The sequence below is a fragment of the Limulus polyphemus genome, unplaced genomic scaffold (genome assembly GCF_000517525.1).
Source record: "Limulus polyphemus unplaced genomic scaffold, Limulus_polyphemus-2.1.2 Scaffold1716, whole genome shotgun sequence".
Taxonomy (NCBI): domain Eukaryota; kingdom Metazoa; phylum Arthropoda; class Merostomata; order Xiphosura; family Limulidae; genus Limulus; species Limulus polyphemus.
Window position 1 is genome coordinate 130958 of NW_013667326.1, and position 8392 is coordinate 139349.

General features: G+C 32.8%; 1 long non-coding RNA gene across 1 annotated transcript in view; it reads right to left on the reverse strand.

Annotated features, from left to right (window-relative positions):
- LOC111087084 overlaps positions 1 to 2977 on the reverse strand; it is a 3545-nt gene extending 568 nt beyond the window's left edge. The window contains exons 1-2 of the long non-coding RNA XR_002611809.1: positions 2932 to 2977; positions 311 to 500 (exon numbers count right to left, since the gene is read on the reverse strand). This is a non-coding gene — a long non-coding RNA (uncharacterized LOC111087084). The remainder of the gene's footprint in view (positions 1 to 310; positions 501 to 2931) is intronic.
- Positions 2978 to 8392: the final 5415 nt, after the last annotated feature.

An 8392-nucleotide genomic window follows, 5' to 3' on the forward strand; every position in this document is an offset into this window, starting at 1 on the left:
GTGGGATTGACCGTCACATTATAACGCCCACACGGCTGAAGGGGCGAGCAGGTTTGGTGTGACGGAGGGATTGCGAGTCGAGCGCCCTAACCACCTGGCCATACCACTGAGAAACAGGAAGTTTGTCTTCCAGTTTAGTAGCTAACTCGTTAAAATCGATATTCTTTTCTGTTCGTTAGCCAAAACACTTTAATGCTTTCTTTGGCTTCAATGCTTGATTAATTTATATATGCAATTACCTTAATTAAATAAACTTCAAAGTGAAATTATCAAAAATCTTGAATGAAAACTAATTTTCAAATAATCATACCTTGATTCGACGTTCCAATTGCCAAAATATGTTGTTTTCAACTTCATCGCAGTTACTTGATCGTTTTCCTGGTTTCCATCCACGAGGGAAAGTGATTTGTGACGAAACTTCGTTAACAACGACTAGAGTCACTAGAAGACAGATAAGAAGGACACAACTCCTTGTGGACAGTCTGGACATTGTTCTGGTTCTGCAGTGAAATACACAATTTTATAATATAAGCCTGAAAAAAAAAAAAAACTGAACTACCTGTTAATGTTGGTTATAAATCACATACTTATGATTGTCTTTGAAATCATGTATGTACAACTTCAATACGGTTATCCATGAAGTTTAACATCTGGGATATTTTAAAGTATATTTTCTTCGTTCTTTCTTGTTAAACCAAACTTAAGGCGCTTGTATTTAGATGTATCAATGAATTTAAACAACAGTAATTGTTCGAAGGAAAACGAAGTTTGAAAATAAAAATGACTATGACACTTATGACGAAAGATATTATTTATGTCAAAAGGGACGCAGATAAACGTTTCGGAATTCTACAGATTCCATCTTCAGTATCTAAAACAAAACGTAAGGAATTTACATCAATTTTTAGGTAAATTACTAAAATGCGTTGCCACATTAACGATAATTTAATCCAATCTGAAACATAAAAAAAGTAGAGAAGTGACAACAAAAATAGTGTGCATATTAAACAATGTGCACTTTAATGTGTTTCTCTCTCTTTCATCACGAACAGAAATGGCTCCACACCTGCCACACTGACTTCAGACAACGTATGTAGACGAGACTTATATTCTCTTTCATAATCAAGATCACTGCTCAACTATTTTAGAATAATTGAACTCACAACTTCCTGCCATTAAATGCACATGTGAAGTTGAGGATAATGATAATTTAGACATCCTCATTAAGAGTAACTCTAACGGATTCTGCACCATAAATCTACAGAAAAATAGACGTTTACTGAACTCGTTAAACAATTTCACAGTTTCATCCTCTTCACGTACTTAAACAAAGCTTACAACCGGTGTTTCGCGTAACTTAATCTAATCAAAAACACCTTAGATGTGAAAAAAGGTGCAGCCAAAACAGGATTGAGTGTGCGACTTAAAGTTAGGCAGGCCGCGTTTTTTTGTTCAACTTGGAGCATGATGGTAGGTAAAACAAAATACGCGGGCTAGCTAAGCAATCTTCATTTAACTAGCGATGGACCCATCGCAGCGCCATCTATTTGTTCAAAGAAGGCGTTGTTGAATAGAAAATATAAATATTTGTTTGTAAAGTTCAAAATGGTCTTAATTTGAGGTTCAGAAAAGCCATTTATATAAATATTATTACGTGAAAACCAAGATACACCAATTTCAATGATTTCATTGAGAGTTATTCTTGTAAATAGGGAGCTAATGTGAAAATGGGTTTTGGTATGGGGCAGTTCACTTAATAGACGTGCATATTTAAAAGAATCAGGAATAGTAAATATTTACTCCATAAATGATAAACTTTGAAACGAATTAGATCCAATTCTATTGTAAAACATTTGAAAATAAAGTACATATATAATATATTTTCAATATTAATTTCTTCAGTTTTAAACCATTTCACTTGGCCCGGCATGGCCAGGTGGTTAGGGCGCTCGACTCGTAATCTGAGGGTCGCGGGTTCGAATCCCCGTCACACTAAACATGCCAATCTCCGCATTTGCCTGGTCCCAAGTCCAGGATGAGAAAGGAGGAGCGGGGCTAGCAACTCCACCCCGTACAAACCAACTTGCTACAGGTAACTGCGACAACATCTTCCGTTGGCGAGGTGTTGATGCGGCTCTATGCTCCACTGGGAGTTTACAAGGAATAAAAAAAAACATTTCACTTAATCTGTTATAAATTGAACAATTTCAGGATTTAACACTATTGTTTCCGTTTTTATAAGAAAGCTAAATTTGTGTGGTATTTAATGTTAGTATTTTGTATTTACGGCAAAGCTACTAAGCGTATTTGCCGTTGTCCCTAATTCTAATCTACCGACACCAGAACGAGAACAGCTAATCAGTAAAACCCAAGCTATGGAACCAGCTGTTACTTTTATAATGCACACACAGCTTAAATTTTTCGGTATCGCACGGATTCGGAACGAGCTCGATTCCAACCCACAGCCTAAGATTATTTGGTAACCTAATACTTACCTGCTTTTGTTTTTGCTCCTTACAAATCTTATAAGTTATTTTTCAAGCAGTTTTTAGAACCTTTTCGGAAATATTCTAATTTATATTCCTTTTCTACTATAGCTTCTGTATATTCCATACTCCAAAGCCATTCTTTTAGTTTTAAAACATAAGTAGAATATAGTGACTGTTATTCAAATAACTTTCTCATATAAACTTCTAGTAGTAAAAGTTCATTGGAGTCGTTTTTATAAACAAAAGTTGTTAAGGCTATTATTTGTATAACAAGAGCTTTCTTTATACACTCCTTAGGTAAAAATACCTATTTAGAGCTAATGTTAAGTTAGACCTATTGTAATGAACAGAAGTGGAAGTTTTACAACAAGAAATGGCCTGAGAACTATTGTTTTGATAGCGAAAATAAAAAAAAATATTAAATTATTAAGATCAACTTAACAGTGAGAGCTGATGATATAACGTAATAGCACTCCTGACTGGGTCCTGGATATCTTGATGACAGCTTTCAGACTTAACCGCTTATATATCTATCTACTGTGTACATCTCGGAAATACGGGTTCTGAGATTGGTGGATTTGTGATAAATTAATCTGCGCATGTTCGAAAGAGCCGACTGCGCCAATTTATTTGTAGAAACTTTACACCGTAGGTGGCATTGGCGTAAGAACTAGATAGAAAACCCTATAAAAGTTAGCGTATAAAATAGTCTTTATAGAAGCGGAAAAGAACATATAAATTTGGTTTTGATATCTGCAACGGAGAGTGGTTTTAAAACATTGTTTGGCATGTTTATCCATTTCTTTATTCAAAATGTAAGTTAAAAACTGATTACCAAGTTTTTCCTTGATCTGTCTTACATGTTCAATCAGACATGATAAGACAATATATTTTGTCAACATACAACGTTGTATGTATTGAGAAGACATAAATTATATTTAAATTGTAAGCTATTATTCTTTAAAACGGTATAGGAACATTTTTTTTGGAAAAAAAAGTATTTCACAACATATCTACAAATTTCAATAATATATACAAATTTCTCAAATAGAGTTACACTTGCAGGTTCTCGAAGTTCCAAAGCAATATAGATCATCAAAGGGAATAAACCATAATACAATAATCTTAATATCACTAGCGTTTCCCAATACATTCTCCTGTCTTTCATGTTCAATCATGATAAACATGATAAGAAAATAAATGTAACTAAGTAGAAGAATGCTCTTTATTATGTGGGCTCAGCAAAGTTAGAAGTATAAACATTAATACGTAATTTGGAGTATTATTATTGTAATTAATGTACTAAAGAGACAGTATTTATCACGGAACTAGAAAGAGTCATGGTCTGTCTGATTTTGATTGGTAAGTTAATGGTAACGTTTTAAAGATATAATAAATATATAAGACCCCTTAAATATTATCTTACATACAACTAATTGAATCAGTTGAGCAACCTTAGAGTTATCTTTTATTGACTGAAGTTTGAAAATAATTTCTAGACTAAAGGTTTTTGAGATAGAGTTGCTAACAATCTGAACGTTTCGTTTGCTTGTTGGATTTCGCGCAAAGTTACATTGGAGCCACTGTGACACCCATCACTAATTTTCAAATGATAAACTTAACGGAACTTTTGGACTACTCTGATAAAATAGTCAGCTTTGACTGTCACTCTTATAATGCACCAACAGCAGAGGGCTGAGCACGATATGTTTTTCTTAATATCTTGTCGCTCTTTCATTTATTTATACTTTATCTCACATGGTGCATTTAAGGCCGCGCTTTTAGGCCGCAATGACAATCATGATGATCTAATTATAAGTGTTTCAGCATGTAATCAACAGATAGATTTAATTATGATCTAAAAACAATACAGTCGTTTTATGTATAAAACACTTCACTAATTCATTAATTCTATATTTAATCATACCTTTTTACATTTCTTTACCTATCATATGTAAGTAACTTATCGGCCTGAAAAGGATGCTTATTTAACATGCAAACGTACTACAATCTTATTGTCTAGTTTGTCTTTATGCTAGCCATATAAATATGTTCTCGACAAAATACTTCATTTTACACACGTTAGTTTATAGTTTTAACACACATAAGCTTTACAAAGTTGGATAGTGTTTAACAGGATTGCATACAGATTTCAACTTATATTTATAATTTTTAATCTATATATTATATGTGTTTTACATAGGCAGGCAATAATGTTTTTATAGGTGGAGGATGATGAGCTCACTGTTTGAACATGTGAAGAACGTCTATATTTGATTACGTGTAAATCTGTTATTGGTTTAATATAACAAAAATTCAGTTTTTGACACAGTATTTCTTTTTAACGTTTTATTATTTTCACAATAAATATTTTGCAATATGATCTACATAAAAAGATAAATACAATGGGCTGTCAGGGCTCTCCCCACCACAGTTATTGAAACCTGATTTTTAGCGTTATAAGCGTTCAGGTTTACTATTTAACTATCATTTGTTTTTTAATATAAATTCAAAATTATATGAGCATAAATACTAATGCTTGAAAATAATACACATTTAAATAGGAATGGTTCATTGTTAAAGGAGAATAAAGTTTACATGATATCCATCACAACACAGATTCTCTGGTGATACCAGAATATACCTGTAACTATAGTACTGTTTTTATAATCTCGTTTACTTATACTCAGTATTCTTATTCAGTTTACTAAATAACTAAAACTATTCTTTCAAACATAAATAATGCACTAAGGAAGCTATATTTTATATCTTATTATCCCAAAAGCAAGATATTAAAAATATACGAAGCCTAAAAATCTGTTATGTGGACGATGCTGAACCTACATCGCGATCATGAAAGTTAATAATGCTATAATCTGGTCACTTGGAGCTGTAAAACGTCACTTTATTAGTATTGTAGCTTAACAGTAAAGAACGCTGCTTTGCTTTTTTTAAACAACATATCTGTTGTACAAATCAGTGACTCCTACACGTTTAATGCTTAGATAATTATAAGATTCGAGGGGAAAAGGTTAGTAGAATATTTAAGTATTTCAAATTTAACATGATATAAAATTTACTTTTTTACATTTCTCTTTCAGCATAAAGAATTCATAGTGTTGTTAGAAGGTTTACTCTTTCAAAATAAAGAATTCATAGTGTTGTTAGAAGGTTTACCCTTTCAAAATAAAGAATTCATAGTGTTGTTAGAAGGTTTACCCTTTCAGAATAAAGAATTCATAGTGTTGTTAGAAGGTTTACCCTTTCAGAATAAAGAATCCATAGTGTTGTTAGAAGGTTTACCCTTTCAGAATAAAGAATTCATAGTGTTGTTAGAAGGTTTACCCTTTCAGAATAAAAATTCATAGTGTTGTTAGAAGGTTTACCCTTTCAGAATAAAGAATTCATAGTGTTGTTAGAAGGTTTACCCTTTCAGAATAAATAATTCATAGTGTTGTTAGAAGGTTTACCCTTTCAGAAAACTTATAGAAGTACATTTTATTCAAAACATCAAGAATTTACTGTGCTCAATTGCAGCGTACAATCTACACAAAACATTTGAAACTTCAGCCCGTATTAAGAATATTTAATACTTTTTTACGCAAGTTATGCAAAGACAAATTATAAGCCTCTGTAAACATCCAAAGTTAAGTATGAAGTATCTGTGATGTTTTGGATGATTCGCTGTTCGTGAAGTTGTCTAATATTATCTGTAAGTTGAAAGCATACCATTAAAAAGTTTTTGAGTTAGTGAAAGTGCTTTCTGATGTGACTCATATTCACTTGTTAGTATTAATGTAAACTGTTAGAAATTTTCCTTAAAAAAAACTACAGCAGTTTCACGGGATGCAATGTGATCAAAAGTGAGTAAACATTTTCTCTGACGTTCGTGCAATGTGTTCTTCTTGAAGTTGAGTGCTTTGGGGAAACTGTCATTAGCAAATAATATATTATCTTAAGGAATATTCAGGATTTTTCTTTCGGTGTAAGGTACGTCAGCACTTAAGCCATGGTGATTGGCTAGGAAGTTTTATAGAGAATAAGAAGCAGTTAATGGTGTTTCACAGTATTGCACGTATATGGAACTGTAAGCAGACAGCCAATGACTTTACTTTGATTATCTTGTGACAACTCTGAAGTATTGTGGTAGTGTAGGCCGTATCCTAGGTTGTATGATGCATTTTAGTGAAGTTTTTGCATGTCTAAATGCTCATGATTATAAAAAAGGTTTTAAAACAACACGTCCCAGGGATTAAAGTAAATTTCATTGGTCAGCAGGATAGTTCTACTCTCTGCATAGAATCTACAAACCATATCAAATCTGGTTTCAAAGTTATAATAACACTTTTATGATATTTGACAATAAAAATCCGTTGCTTAAGACAATAAATCACAATAGTTTTCGGATTCTGTTTGTATCTTTTGTATGCCCTCTACAGTAGTCCCTTCATAATCTTTGTACAGTATAGTTCCATGAAGACTAAACAGCTATCTGTAATTTTGTGTCAGTAGTATTAGATGCCAATCTGGAACCGGAAGTAACGACAAGCTTATATAATGTGTCGAGGGCATTGACCCGTCAACAATACCAGGGGGCGTCCAATTTCTAAAAAGTAATGACGTGTTGAGAGCATTGACCTAATATTAATTCGATGACGAGGAACCCACTTTGAGACTAATAATGGTTGGAGACGGCTTGAATGGGTAATGAAGAAAAACTTTAATATAAGTTTAACATAACAGCAAATGTACAATATTTCGACAAGGTTTTGTCATCATCAGGTACAAGTAATTTACACTGACACGGATATATATATACAGTATTGAACAAAGAAGTCACATGACCGGAACTGTTGCTAAACTTAGAAGAGGTATCTAGGCACCCCGGGGTGTTGGTTTAGAGTAGGGTTGTTTTGTTCAATTAAGATGGATTTCTTAATTTTTCGTTTGTTTATGTTGGGCTCTTTGTTTAAAATGACTGTGTTTTTTTTAACTGCAATTGTGAAAAACATGGGACGGTTTTTTTATTGTGTTCTGTCAATCTGGTTTCCAATTTTCTTCCTGTTTCTCCGATGTAGAATTCTGGGCAGTTATTGCATGTTATTTTGTAAATGACGTTGTATTGTGTGATTCTAAATAATTTTTGTTTAGTAATGATTTTAATTTAGGGCCGGGTTTTTGTGAAAATTTGACGTTGACAGGAATATTGTGTTTACTGGCTAGTTTAGTCCAAGTGTGGATAATTCTTGAGCTGGTTTCAGGAACAAAAGGTAAACTGCAGTGTAATGTGTAATGTAACATCTTTAATCATAGTTCGATGTATGCATGTAAGCCAGCTGTTAATGTGTAGCGGAATATGGTTAATGACTGACCCTGGTAAATTAAAAAACTGATATTTCAGATTTAAAAAGAAAACTCAAAATAGGATACACAATAGTCCATGTTTCTAGCTTTCAAATAAAAAACAATTTTCACGTTACGGTGAGGTCAGTAACTCAAATATTTGGACACACAATAGATCCTTGGCTTATATATATATATATATTCGTTTTGTTCTATTGAATGACCTTTAACCTTTTTATTATAAATCATTCAGGTATGTAAATTGCAATGCAAGGATATTAACAGTATATGATTCTATATTTTCCATAAGCTTTGAATCATTTGTGGCTATTAAGCACTTTTTATATATTGAACTCCTTCAGAAAAAGTAAATAAACGACAATGAATAACTGACAAACTATGAAGCCTCTGAGTACCATACAAAGTTAGGAGGAGATAACATGACAGAGAATGCCTAAGCTGGGAAAAGGTTAAGAACTAAGCGAAGAACTGTAAGCATTGGACACTGAAAAAAAAAGTTTAGATGAATTGGCACTAGCAAAGCTGTGAGAATGGCAGAT